Consider the following 15,659-nt stretch of genomic DNA (forward strand, 5'->3'; position numbering starts at 1 on the left):
CGTTACATCTGGTTGGTCGGTACCAGGCCAGCCGGTCGGTACCGGGCCTGAACGATTCGGAATTTTCCCCCATGTCTGTCCCACGTCCCATCCCCAACCCCCTAAAACCCATCCCCTATAAACCAACGGGACCGGGATAGTATGGTACCATATGTGGAAAGCAAATAAAAAATAAAATATGTTAACAAATCACGTCCAAAGATAGTGCACTGAAGCTGCAAAGTTACTATCTTTACCCCATACATATCAATGGAATTTTAAGAAAATATCAAAAGATAAGAACAAGTAATTAAAAAGAAGACAAAATTAAAATAGTTTCAATTTTTGCTCTGATACCAACAATACAGAGCCAAAATATTTTTCTTAGATCAAATAAATTGACTCTGATACATATAAGTATCTATTTCTATTATATAAAAAAGGCATAATGGTCGTTCAAGAGTAAAATAGAAATTTTATAGCTAACTTAATGATATTCTACATATTTTTCCTATAAGTCATGTTTCACGGTACATGCTCATTCCTTTTCTCTTCTGCGTGAGTTGATTTAAAAAATAAGAACCAACCAGATTTCTCTAAATTTTCAACGTGAATCCCACAGTCCCCCGCCCATAATTATCCTTTAAGTTTTTTCACTCTTCTGTAAATGCACAATGTCTATGTTGACTAATCTGTTAATAATATAAGAATACGAGACTATCTGGAAATACTCATTTTTGTTTATTTTATTTTGTCCACTCAAAAGGTAACTCAAATGATGAGTCTTTTTAGCTACAATATACACTTAACTATTGTGAACATATAATTATTGAACATATAATTAAAATAATATACATAGTTAGTGTAATTATTTTTTACTATATGTTACATAATGATATCTATAAGTAAGCCTTCACAGTCACAAATTGAATAAATACATTTTATTTCTACATCATTTTTTCACGACTAATTTTCAAACATCAATAAATTATCTTAAAATTTATTTTTGTAATCTTATATTGTTTTATTTGAAAATAAACAATCACGACCCTAATTACCGATCGTGCAGGCACCTCCCTTATTATCACTAGTAGGCGAACCCTTACCCGTTAACCCATTAATCACAGCCAATTTCAACCTCTTTAATCATTTATACTCTAACAATCAATAAATAAGTGAATGAATAAATAGTCTAACCAAGTCATAAATGATAAATAATATAAGTGCGGAAGTCTAACTATTAAATTCCCAAAATCTGAAAGTCATCGTACAAGGACTCTAACTAATAATGTCTAAAGAATGAAATATCTGTCAAATAAAATAATAAATAATGTACGAAATGAAAGTAGACATCTAGAAAGAAAGATCTTCAGGCGGCATGGCATGGGTAGAAGCTCACCCTCGGATCTAATCAAGCAAACTAGCTTCAAGCTAGAGATGTGATTTGGGTGATGTCACGACCCGACTAGGGGCCATGACGGGTACCCGGGGCTAACCACCGAGCACCACTCATACTACTAGTAATCATATTCATCCTGCGATCATTCATTTATCTCATGCTTATACTCATAGAAGAACCATTTTCACTTGAAACATATTTACTTTTATATACATAAGCCCTTCGGCTATCAAAATAATATACATACAATAAGGACGTCGTGAGACCATACTACCCACACATATGTATCTACGAGCCTCTACTAGAATACTAGACATATGGACGGGACAAGACCCCGTTGTGCCCAAAACATAAAAGTGGTATCAGAGCGCTTCAGTCCTTGGAAGTGTCTACGAACCGTGTCTAGTAGAGTCTTGTTTATGGTGTGTTGCGCGCCACATTAATAAACAGGAGGCTACAGGGCATTTAGGAAAAATGACCGTTCTTCTCCTTATGAGATCGTGCGATAGAGCTGTGTTATAAGATTTTTTCCTCCCTAATACTGTGTTATGATTTCAGAGATGCCGGTAAAGAGAAAAGCTAAACTCGCCCAGAAGGGCAAGACTACGATAGAAAGGCGGGTAGAAAGGGAGCCGCCAATGAATGTACACGAGGGTGAATCACATAATGAGGCTCCATCTAATACCTCTCCTACTCCGCCTAATTTAGAATAACAAGAGGGAGGCTTCAGCTCCAGCTACTATGCCTCCACTTCCTCCCCTGGCTACTTCGGGTCAACAAATGACCGAGGCTATCCATTTATTGGCGCAGTTAATTGCTGCCCAGGCATAGTGGCAAGGTACAAGTTCAAGTGACAGGGCAGTTAGTACTAGAGCCCGTGATTTTATGAGTTTGAATCCTCCGGAGCTTTTCGAGTCAAAGCAGATGAAGACCCGTAGAGTTTTATTGATGAAATGTTGAGAACATTGAAAATTATTCATGCCTCCGAAACTGAATCTGTGGAGTTGGCATCTTATAGACTCCGGGATGTGGTGGTCTTATGGTATAATAATTGGATATCATCAAGAAAAGAGAATGCACCTCCTCCAGTTTGGCAAGAATTCGTAGATGCCTTTATCCGCCACTATTTGCCACCCGAGGTCCGCCGAGCTAGAGCGGATAGATTCTTAAATTTGAAACAAGGAAATATGAGTGCCCGAGAGTATAGCCTTCAGTTTAATTCATTGGCTAGATATGCTCCGACTATGGTGGCCGACATGGGAGATAGAGCGCACAGATTTATGAGTGGCTTAGGGCCACATTTGTTCAAGGACTGCTTGACATCTTCATTACAAGATGGGATGGATATTTCTCGCATTCAGGCCCATGCCCAGAACTTAGAAGGGCAACAACACCCACAAAGGGGTGAGCGTGATAATGATAGAGGGCAAAGCAAGAGGGCCAGATCTATGGGTGCAGGTAGCGACTATATAGGGGGATCGAGGCAGTCATATCCTAGACACTCAGGCCAGTCAGCGACTAGTGCACCTCCACAATTTGCAGGTAGGAGATTTGATAGATCCATTCATTCAGGGCAGGGTCAGAGCTCGAGAGCTTTAGGTTCCCAGTTTGGGGGTGATTATAGTCAGAGGAGACCACCAGTACCACGATGTAGCCAGTGCGGTAGATTATATTCTGGACAGTGTCACCGAGGTTCAGATGCTTGCTATGCCAGTGGCCAGGTTGGGCACATAATGCAAGATTGCCCGTCGATGAGTGGTAGAGTTGGGGTTCAGCCCACAGGATCAGCGGCTAGTTCTTCTTCTGTACGCCTGACAGGGCAGACTCCCCAAATTCCAGCAGGTCGAGGTAGAGGCAAAGGGGGAGCATCTAATTCAGGTGCTACTCAGCCCCGTATCTATGCTTTAGCCGGACGACAGGATCTTGAGTCCTCCCCGGATGTGGTTACAAGTATATATCCGTATTTTCCCATGACGTATATGCATTGATAGATCCGGATTTCACTTTATCTTATATTACTCTATATGTTGTTGGTCATATTGGGGTGAAACCCGAGCTAATTAAACCTTTTGAGGTATCTACTCCGGTTGGTGATCCCGTGATAGCTAGACAAATATACAAAAATTGTGTAATTGTGATATGCGACCGCCAGACTGAAGTTGATTTAGTTGAGCTGGAAATGCTAGATTTCGATGTGATTATGGGTATGGATTGGTTGGCCTCATGTTATGCTAATGTTGATTGCCGAATGAAGGTAATTCGATTTCAATTTCCGGGAGAGCCCGTGCTTGAATGGAAAGGTAATACAGCATCTCCAAGGGACGGGTTTATTTCCTACCTTAAGGCAAGAAAGATGATAGCTAAAGGCTATATTTATCACTTAGTCCGAGTTCATGACACCAACTTTCTAGTCCGTTCCGGCGGCAAATGAATTTCCGGATGTATTTCTAGATAAACTCCCAGGTCTTCCTCCGGAAAGAGAGATTGATTTCGCTATTGATGTGTTATCGAACACCAAGCCTATTTCTATTCCTCCTTACCGAATGGCTCCTGCAGAATTGAAAGAGCTAAAGGCACAATTGAAGGATTTGCTTGAGAAGGGGTTTATTAGGCCCAGTTCATCACCGTGGGGAGCACCAGTCCTATTTGTGAGAAAGAAAGATGGTTCCCTACGGATGTGCATTGATTATAGGCAATTGAATAAGGTAACGATAAAGAATAAATAACCTCTTCCGAGAATTGATGATTTGTTTGATCAATTACAGGGTGCCAAGTGGTTTTCCAAAATAGATCTAAGGTCCAGTTATCATCAAGTGAGAGTTAAAGAAGAAGATGTTCCCAAAATAGCTTTCTAAACGAGATATGGGGCCATTATGAATTCCGGGTGATGTCATTTGGGTTAACTAATGCCCCGGCAGTGTTTATGAATTTGATGAATAATGTATTTAGGCCTCTTTTGGACCTGTTCGTGATAGTGTTCATTGATGATATTCTGGTATACTCTCGAACAGAATCAGAACATGCAGACCATTCACGTATTGCCCTTGGAATTCTTCAAACTCAAGAATTGTATGCAAAATTTTCAAAGTGCGAGTTTTGGCTGAATTTTGTGACATTTTTGGGTCATGTTATTTTAGATGATGGCATCCAAGTGGATACTCAAAAAATTAAAGCTGTGAAAACTTGTCCAAGGCCTACAACGCCTACAGAAGTTCGTAGTTTTCTGGGGTTGGCAAGTTACTATAGGAGATTCGTAGAAAGATTTTCCTCTATTTCAGCCCCATTGACGAAGCTAACCCAGAAGTCAGCTAAATTTTAGTGGAATGATTCTTGTGAACGCAACTTCCAAGAGTTGAAGGACAGATTAACTTCGGCCCCGGCCTTGACACTCCCAGAAGGACCAGATGGTTATGTTGTATATTGTGATGGGTCTGGCGTTAGGTTAGGATGTGTATTGATGCAGCATGGTAAAGTCATTGCTTATGCTTCGAGACAGCTGCGGAAACATGAAAAGAACTACCCAACTCGTGATCTTAAATTGGCTGCAGTTATCCATGCACTAAAGATGTGGAGTCATTACTTGTATGGTGTTCACGTTGATATTTACACAGATCACAAGGGTCTTCAATATATTTTCAAACAGAAGGAGTTAAATATACGGCAGAGGCGGTGGTTAGAATTACTGAAAGATTATGATGCGAGTATTTTATACCACCCCGGGAAGGCAAATGTAGTAGCTGATGCGCTTAGCCGCAGATCAATGGGTATCCTATGTGAAGCTCCTCCGGAGAACAAGGAATTCATTTGTGAGCTCCACCAGCTAGCTAGCCTTGGGGTTCGTCTAATTGATTCAGGCAGTGCAGGAATTGCTATCAATAATCCAACTGTTTCATCCTTGGACAAGGAGGTGAAAGAGTGTCAATATGAAGATCCTCAGTTGAGCCACTGTAGAGACACATTTCATGAAAAAGAGAAGTCTCCATTTGAAACCTCTATAGATGAAGTTCTAAGATACCGAGGCAGGCTATGTGTCCCGAACGTTGCAGAATTACGTCGTCGAATTCTAGAAGAAGCTCATTATTCTCGGTATTCTATTCATCCAGGAACGACAAAGATGTATCTTGATCTCAAGTTAATGTATTGCTGGGATGGAATGAAGAAACACATAGCAGAATTTGTAGCTCAATGTCCAAACTGTCAACAAGTAAAAATCGAGCATCAAAAGCCAGGAGGGTTATTACAAGCAATAGAAATTCCAACCTGGAAATGGGAAGTGATCAACATGGATTTTATTGTAGGGTTACCTCATTCCCGAAGCAAATATGATTCCACATGGGTGATCGTGGACAGACTCACGAAAACAGCTCATTTTCTTCCAGTCAGAACCATGTACTCAGCAGAAGATTATGCAAGGCTATATCTTAAGGAGATTCTACGACTTCATGGTGTCTCGGTGTCCATTATTACTGACAGAGGAGCAGAATTTACAACCAAGTTCTGGAAATCCTTCCAAGAAGGTTTGGGTACTCAAGTAAAGCTTAGCACGGCATTTCATCCGCAAACTGATGGGCAAGCCGAACGTACCATTCAGACCTTGGAAGATATGCTAAGAGCATGTGTTCTAGATTTTGGTGGTAGTTGGGATGACCACTTACCCCTTATTGAGTTTGCATATAACAATAGCTACCATTCCAGTATCCAAATAGCTCCATATGAAGCTCTATATAGAAGGAAGTGTAGATATCCAATTGGGTGGTTTGAAGTAGGAGAAGTGCAGCTAATAGGCCCTGAGTTGATTCAACAAGCAATAGAAAAGGTCAAGGTAATCCGAGATCGGTTGTTGATAGCCCAAAGTCGCCAGAAATCTTATGCGGACAACCGTCGACGAGACTTAGAATTTCAAGTTGATGATTGGGTATTCTTAAAGGTGTCGCCAATGAAAAGAGTGATGAGATTTGGTAAGAAAGGGAAGTTGAGTACTCGATATATAGGACCTTATAAGATTGTCCGCAAGGTGGGCCAAGTAGCCTATGAATTTGACTTACCCTCAGAACTTGAATCAGTTCATCCATTTTTCCATGTCTCAATGCTCTGTAAGTGTGTTGGAGATCCTACGAGGATTGTTCCAGTAGATGATATTCAAGTGACAGAGAGGTTGGCTTATGAAGAAGTACCTGTTGCCTTACTCGGTAGGCAAGGACGGAAACTTAGAAATAAAGAAGTAGCCTCAGTTAAGGTCTTATGGAGAAATAACAACCGAGAAGAAATGACTTGGGAAGTGGAAGAGAATATGAAATCCAAGTACCCACACTTATTTCAGCCCTCGGAAGAGGTCCAAGATGAAATGTCAAGATTATGAGGTATGTATGTTTTCTTTTATGCTTTTGGGTCGTGTGTGGCCAAACTTTATTTCTATTATGTTGTAGTCCTGTGAGGCATTGTTATTATGGGTTGTTGTGACAGGATGGTAGTGTCATATTACAGGGGAAACTCTGGCAAAATTTTTGTAGGATTCCCGAGTGCTTAACATTCGAGGACGAATGTTCCAAAAGGGGGAAGAATGTTACACCTCGGAAAATCTTCCGTTGATGCACAATGAATAGACTAACAAAGGGAACGAAGTATATGATGTTTCAATGAGTAAGAAATAACATTTGATGATCCTAATTTATATTTCAAAGACATTCGAGGTAAGAGAAGAAAGTTTGCCAACAAAGGTAAGGTGTACGTTATGTATCGGAACAGATTTATGAGTAACCAGTTAATGATGACTTAATAATATCTTGGAGAAGAGATATAATGTCCCGTAGATTGTTAATGAGGTGTTAAACAAGTGTTAAAAAGGTTCCATAAGGATTGGAGATCAAACGAGTCGACGCGAATGAATTTCGCAAAGCTGGGCAACATACGGACCGTATAAAACATACTGGTCGTATGTTAGGCCGAATGTTCTGCCCAGAATAGCAACCCTCACTGGACCAAATGTACGGCCAGACATACGGTCCATATAAATTATACAGACCGTATGTTAGTCTGTAGAACTGAGTCGGGACAGATTTTAAAAATTGATATAAGGGACTCAATCTCATTTATTTCATTTCATTTTCTCACTCCACACTTCAAGAACACTCTAGAAAGCTCTCCATCCTTCTTCCACAAGAACTCTAGAGAAATTTATGATCAACTTCATCAAACCAAGAAATCAAGTGTAAGAAACTCATTGGAGTTCATCCAAGGCAAGAAATCCCATTGGAAGTGAACTAGGGTTTTGGCTCAAGTGAAGTATTTCCACTCAAGGCTTATTACCACACTATCTAAGGTAAGTTTTATGATCATTTCATGTTGTTTAAGGTATTGAGAGGTTGAAAGACTTGGATTGTAGAAGGAGATAGAAAATAGGTCATGAATGTGAGAATAGAGGCATTTTTGAGTAGTAGTTTGAAATGAGTCATGATATGTTGCGATTATAAATATGTTATAAATGACATTAAGAACATGGGATAAGCATTATATGTGAGAAAACATACTAGTATACTACGACCATGATATGTATTGAAGTGAAATTGTGAAATTGTGAAATGTGGATAAGGTAGATGAATGAAGATTGTTGGTTATGATATTGTGAATGTATTATAGACGTTTAGGAGTTGATATATGATATGGGGAAAGTTGCATAAACAAAGGAAATGCTGCCCAATTTTCTCTAGCTTTAGTTGGGCATGTTCATGTGATTGATTAGCTAATGTTAATACGAACTCTCATGAAGGTAGAAACGTGAGCATTGAAGGGGAACGATCAGGCAATAGAATAGCTAAACAAAAAGGTATGTAAGGATAGTCCTTTCCTTCCAAGGCATGAATCTTCCTATCTTTCTACGACTTCTCTAAATACATGTATACAATGGAAATTATGAGTCTATGTTCATGAAAAGCCTTATATGAGATGAAGTAAGATAATGACGATGATGAGCTTAAGTCTAAAGATTCTAAAGTTCATGATATGATGCTCCTATAAAGCTAATGATCCAAATTATGATTTATTGATGTTGTTCTTTGTGCCACACTCACCTTATATGCTAATTCCTTCAAGGTGAGGCAGAATGCTTATGAATGCTCCATAATGGAATCGGGGGTTCACGACCTTATGTCACCCCGGTAAAGTATAGTTGTCCTTGAGTTTTTATGCATTCATTATGATGAGTACATGATGATAATATTACACCGCGCCTATATGGCTGGGCAAACACCGCTAAAGCGGGCAGCATATACACCATGTCTAGATGGCATGGGCAGACACCACTGGTGGGCGACATGAGATGGTTACCCCGGACGCGGAAGGCCTGGACGCAGGCTAATGATGATCACACCGTACATATATGGTCGGGAAGCTTATACATATATATGTGCATACATGATATGATGATGATGTTTATGAAGTAAGTCAGCATACATTATTTCTATTAAAACTGACAGTCAGTCACAGATTGTTCTTCATTTGATATCCCTCTATTTCATTGATGTATCGTTATTGTATATGCCTTACATATTCAATACAATATTCGTACTGACGTCCCTTTCCTTGGACGCTGTGTTCATGCCCACAGGTAGATAGGGAGGTGATCCAGATTCATAGGAGCTATCAGCAGACTTTGAGAGCACTCCTTTGTTCCGGAGGTGCCATTGCTCATTATTTTGTGTACATATGTTTTGGGCACAACGGGGTCCTGTCCTGTCCATATGTCTAGTACTCTAGTAGAGGCTCGTAGATACGTATGTGTGGGTAGTATGGTCTCACGACGTCCTTATTGTATGTATATTATTTTGATAGCCGAAGGGCTTATGTATATAAAGGTAAATATGTTTCAAGTGAAAATGGTTCTTCTATGATTATAAGCATGAGATAAATGAATGATCGCAGGATGAATATGATTACTAGTAGTATGAGTGTGCTCGATGGTTAGCCCCGGGTACCCGTCATGGCCCCTAGTCAGGTCGTGACAGGTGAAATCTCTAGAACACATTCTGCACTAAAAAAAAAGGTGCAGCAAGGTAGTATCAACACAAAAACTATGTACCAGTAAGCATCATAGGCTGACTAAGATTAGTTCACACATATAAATATAAAATCAACAAGATAAACAGATAGGCATATAATTGTAACGACCCTCCAAGTCGTTAGGCAAAATCTTGGATCACCCTACTAAATAGAACCTTCCCAAGGGTAGAACAAGCTAATAGAAACTCGAATGTACAAGTCTAAGAACTGAAAACTTGACTTGTTGTGATTATTGTTTGGTTGTGTCGAGTCCATTGGGGGGGGGGGTGATGTAGGAAATTAGACCTCCGTTGGGAATTCCGAGGCCACGGGTGAGTCCATATAGTGTTTTTTATATTAATGTGCATGTTTTGTTTGTGTTTGTGAGGCCTCGATGAAATGTTGCATGGTAGAGTGAAAAACTTTGGAAATTAGTGAGCTCACTGGTTCAGTGGTACCGCTGCAGCGAAAGAATTACCGCTGCGACGGGACCACAACAGCGGCTGGCCTCTCGCCGCCGCGGTCATCGGGGAAACAGGGTGTCCGCTATGGCTGACACTGAACCGCTGTAGCGGGACCAGGCTCGCCACAGTGGAGGGACAATTTTGTTATGGTCCGCTACGGCGGGCACTTGCCTGCTATAGCGGGACCGCTGTAGTGACGGGTGGACCGCCACAGCGGTCGACAGGGACAGAATCTTGATTTTTAAACACTTGTTCCAAATCCTTTATTCATAAAAACTCCAAAACAGTTCCCAACAAGCACCTAGGGCGAAATTTTAAGCTAGGGCAAGAATATCCTTGAGAGGTAAGTCTCAACCATTCCTTTCATCATTACACTTTCATCTCTATGATTATCATCCCTTTTATAAGTCTATAATGGTGCATTGGGAATAGTAACCTTAGAACTTATAACCTTAGAACTTAATAGACTTTCAATAATTGATGGGGTATGATTGATATTGTGTGTTTATCATCTAATGGCTTGGGTTATCACTTTTTAATCAATAATTGAACCATTAGAGACATGAACTAAGTGAATTGAGACTTATGTTTCATAAAAATGGTAGCTTGACTATGGAAACTGTTTGTAAGAGGTAATTTGATTAAATAGCCTTGTAAATTGATAGTTCGTGGTTGTAAGGCCAATGTTAGATTGATTTACACCTAGTAATCATTCACCCATTACAAGAGGGTAAGGTGGAAGGGTATTCATTGAATTGATATTGTTGACTAGAGTAATTGTGACTTATTTAGCATCTTAATTGCTAGACTTTGAGCGTTCCGAGGCTTTACGGAAGGGAAAGGCTATGGCGGAGTAATCTGTATTGTTCCAGCTCTATAGTTGAGGAAGGGTACGGTCTACTTGAGTTAGATTTTGATTAGTTGATTGTATGTGTTGTGAAATTGATAGGAGAAAGCATGTGTAGTTTTCAAGCATAATGTGTGGTTGAAATTCTTATATGTTATTGATCGAGTGACTATGTGGGCTTAGTGCCACTATTCGATATGTTGGGACCTACAGGTTGATGATATTGTGGTGAGAAGTTACTATGATCTTCTTAGTGAAATTGAGGTACAAAATGACAAATCGATCATTGAAAGCGATGTGACAATAAATATGTATTTATATACGAAAAGGCTCATTTGATTGGGGATGAGGATGAGACCTGGATATGAACAGGCACATTTGACCAGGGCTGAGGATGTGGCCTAGTTTTAAGCTCGGGTCCGACGAGTGAATCTAGAACGGGTGGTACATGGACACCATGGATCCTTTGCAGGTCATGACTACTGAGCAATGACATCAGTTAGCATGTATGTACAGCGTTATTTGGTCGTTGTCAGTAGACTTCTTTCCATTGTTTGCTTCCGTTGATTTGATTGGATATCATTGGGTAACTTGCTTGTTATTATCATTGGTTGACTTGTTGTTGGGCTATTTGATTATGTTTTGTTGACTGGTCTGTCTATTTTATTGATTTTATGAGTCATGCATGATACTAATCTTAGTCGGCCTATGATATCTACCAGTACATAGTGTTTGTACTGATACTACCTTGTTCCATTATTTTGAGTGCAGATTGTGATCCAGAGACTGCTACCCGACCTCACATTTAGCGTTGAGGCCATTTGCTGATAGATTTAGGGTGAGCTTTTATCCATGCTAGGCCACCCGAAGATCTTCTTTTCCTAACGTCTATTTCCACTCCAGACATTGATGGTTATTTATTTCAGACAGTATACATTCCTTAAACATGTTTTGGATTAGAGTCCTTGTACGGTGACTTTCGGATTTTGGGATTGTAATAGTTAGGACTTCCGCATTTCCGTTATTAATGTATGGCATGACTATTTATTGAATTATCTTGTGTTTATCTGTTATGAATTGGTTAAATAAAAATGGACTTGAATGAGTAGTTGGTTAGACGTATTGGTTCGCCCACTAGGAGTTAGCGTAGGTGCTAGTCATGGCGGGTTAGGTCGTGACAATAATACTCATATCCAAGTCACAGAATATCCCATAACTAAATCACAGCCATAACTAAATCACAGCCTAAGATGAAGCTTTTAAACCACAAGTCTGTCCAGTCTCAATAATCTCACCCGATAATCACAAGTCCAAGTTCCGACCCTAGGTAGAGTCACTAATCCACAATTTCACTCAGTCAATGATCATATCTATACCACAATAGCCGTTTCAACAAACCATACCAAAATCAGAACTAAACGAGTCATATAATAATGCAGAATAAAATGTAATGAAGTGCAATGCAAAATATAATGATGTGCAATGCAATGCACTGGCTGGCCAAATACTCCAAACCTGTACACACATGCTAAATGGTAATGTTTTCCTCAAATAGTCATGACCTGCAGAGGATCCATGGTGTCTATGTACCACTCGTTCCGGAACGAACCTCGGACCACGAGCTCACAACTAGGCCACATCGTCACCCCCTGTCAAATGTTCCTTAATAAATGTATATGTTCTATCTCAAAATCTCATCAACAATGCCTCCTAATCGAATCACAATGAATAACTCAAGAACACATATCAAAGCCAGAACAATGAAGTACAGTCATAGTAACCCAATTCATAACAAGAATCACCAATAACTCTGCTAAACCATAGCCTAATTATACAACTATCTCAATAAATCAGTGAAGGGTATATATGAACACCTTCCTTTCAACAATTCCAAACCATTTCCATAATGTATGAATGCAGAAATGGGTGTAAATATGGTAAATCAATGCACTAAAATAATGATAAAGGTACTAGAAGTCATAATGCCATAAGTCATATTAAGACTTAGATAAATCGACTCAACTATATGCATGATCAATCAATGAAATCAAGTGCAAATAAAAGTGCAAGTCACAATGCTATAAGCCTTTCCAAAACTTTAGATAAGTCAGCTCAACCATGGAATGAATCATTCAAACCATCTCGATCAACATAAAGAGTCTATGTCCCTCTTTACTTCCAAATATAATTAATACACATCACAACTATGTCTTGTGTCACCGAGGTGCTCCATTTTCTCATATATCATCATCAATATCAAGTTATAATTCAATATCAATATACATATGGAATGAGAATGCATGCCAAGTATAATATCACCATCAACCGTAATCCATACGGTAAGTTTTCATCTGCGTATTATGATAAGTTTATATCACAATTCAAGTCTAAACTCATTATCCTTCCTTTCTCTGATGATATGTGTCACAATAAAAGAGAATTGGGTACAACATGTATCACAACACAACCATTCAACTAGTAAGTCTAATCACAATAATAGGGTAGCAAGCCACCATCAACAATAACCAAGCTAATAGAATTCCATCCCGAATCGCCACAGTATGAATACAACTACACCTTCAAAATGCGTAAATAACGGTAACAAGCCCACATAATCAGAAGTCATACCAACCTAGCTAATATTCAACCAAACACTATGCCTGAAGACTTAATTATGCTTTCTGTCGTCAGTTCTACACAATATATACGTTTCGCTAATCAAAGTCTAACTGAAGTAAGCCGTAACCTACCTCGAATGCAGAACAGGAGCCACGAACTTCTCCATACAAGCCATCTGTTTCTGAAGCGCCTCAAAGCAGTCAAAGTCTAGCAATATGATGCTAAGTAAGCGATAAACCTTCTATTCAAACAAGAACAACAATTTGGGAAAGAAGACCCAACTACTTCTACCCTTTTCAGTTCGTTAATTAGTCTTTAAGACCATAATCATCCTAATTATAGTCTCAATCATCATATTGAACCAGTTAATGGGTTTTCTAATCGATTTAACCCTCCTCACATAGCTTTTAGGTCAAAGATTCCATTTTTATGAGAACCCTAGGTTTCAATTCAACAATTTCACCATTTAATATCAAATTATCATCCTAGGAAGTGATTATATAAACTCCTAGATGAACAATTATCAATAATCCATTCATTATTCTTAGGGTTTTATAAACTTAGGTGTTCTAACCTTTCAATTCTCCATTAATAAGCTTTTAATGATGCTAGAAGTTATCATGATTGAAGAACGAATAAAATTAATGGTGGAAAGTTACCTTGATGAAGGAGTAGTGACCCAGCCTTAGAAAATTCGCCTCAAGGGTTCTTGGGAACTGTTCTTGGAGTTATGTGGGGAGTGGGGTCAAAATAAAGTATATAAACAGGGTTTCTGATTTAATGAGGACCGCTTCGCTGCAACGAGAACCACTTCCGCTGTAGCTTTCGACCTTTTGCTGCAGCGGCTTGGTTACAGCGGGAATCCTTCCACTGCAGCGACGCCCCTTAGGCAGTGAACACGGAAATTTTACTAACCTTTCACCCGACTTCTCACAATCAATCTGAGGTCCTAATAACACAAGCTAATCATGTAAACCAATGTAAAAATATGCTACGGACTCACCCACAGCCTCGGGATTCCCAACAGAGGTCAGAATTATTAAGTTAACACCCAAATGAACACACAACAAGTTCAAACAAAACACATAGTTAACCGAATCAAGTTTTAAACCTTTAATTTATACTTTGTGAGTCGTTGTTAGCTCATTCCTAGCCTCGGGAAGATACTAGTGAGGGTAAAAGGGTCAAAACTCTCCATAATGATCGAGCGGGTCGTTACATAGACATAAAAATAAATACAATTTTCTTATCTCCTAATCTCTTTCATTAATATATATTATGCTATTTATTTTTACTTATATATTATACTAGTATAGTATACGCGCTTTGCGCATAAATTTTGCATTTATTAATAAAAAGCGTATAGAATATTCTTGTAATTATAAATAATATCTATTTAACTTAATAGAAAGGAACTATCAAGATTGATGAGATATAACCAAATAACGTTTCTGTACTTTATAAAAAAAAATGATGCAATCATAAATATATCTAATTGTTCATATTTATGTTTCAGACCATACCCAGTCACTCCAATTCAAATATTATGAAACCATCAAAGTTCACATGTTCTAACTTTTAAATAACCAGTGGATTTTCTTGTATGCTTTAACACTTTTTGTAACTCAAATAATTATGCAACTTTTGAGTAAAATGGAATGCACTTACGAATTATATATATATATAAAAAAAAAAAAAAGGGAACAAATAGAGTGTATATTCCTATTCTGTCTTTTCATTTGCACTTATCAATAAAACCCCAATATTTATTTATTTTAAAAATGTTTTTTAAAAATTGTATATATCTTAGCTATTATTATAAAAATATAAAAGTAACAATTAAAATATTACTTATAAAAAACTTTTACATGTTTAATTTTTTGAATATAAGCATGAAATATTAAATGTATTAGGGATTTTTAGTCGAACTAAGTCTATCATGAAATCAACGGATGTCAAAAATTAATGGCATATACTCACCAGCCACACCAAAATAGACGGAGGACTCTAGGGGCCTTTTATTTTAATTTTTTTTTATGATTTTCTTTCCACCTAAATTCAGATGTGTGTAAATAGGAAAAATAGACGGATAATTTTTTAATTTGATAATTAATACTCTTCCGAATAGTAGTCATTTTCGTTGAAAAGAAAAAGTGAAAATAGCATATGTTAATCTCTCGTTTCAAATGGCTCAGTAGAATGCCCACCATAACTTGAATTTATTATTTGCATTTGCTTTATTTTCTATTATTACTTTTGTACTTTCAACTCACATATTCCATTCATGATGCATTCAATGATAAATTCGGTACTTGCC

The sequence above is a fragment of the Lycium barbarum genome, chromosome 9 (genome assembly GCF_019175385.1).
Source record: "Lycium barbarum isolate Lr01 chromosome 9, ASM1917538v2, whole genome shotgun sequence".
NCBI lineage: Eukaryota > Viridiplantae > Streptophyta > Magnoliopsida > Solanales > Solanaceae > Lycium > Lycium barbarum.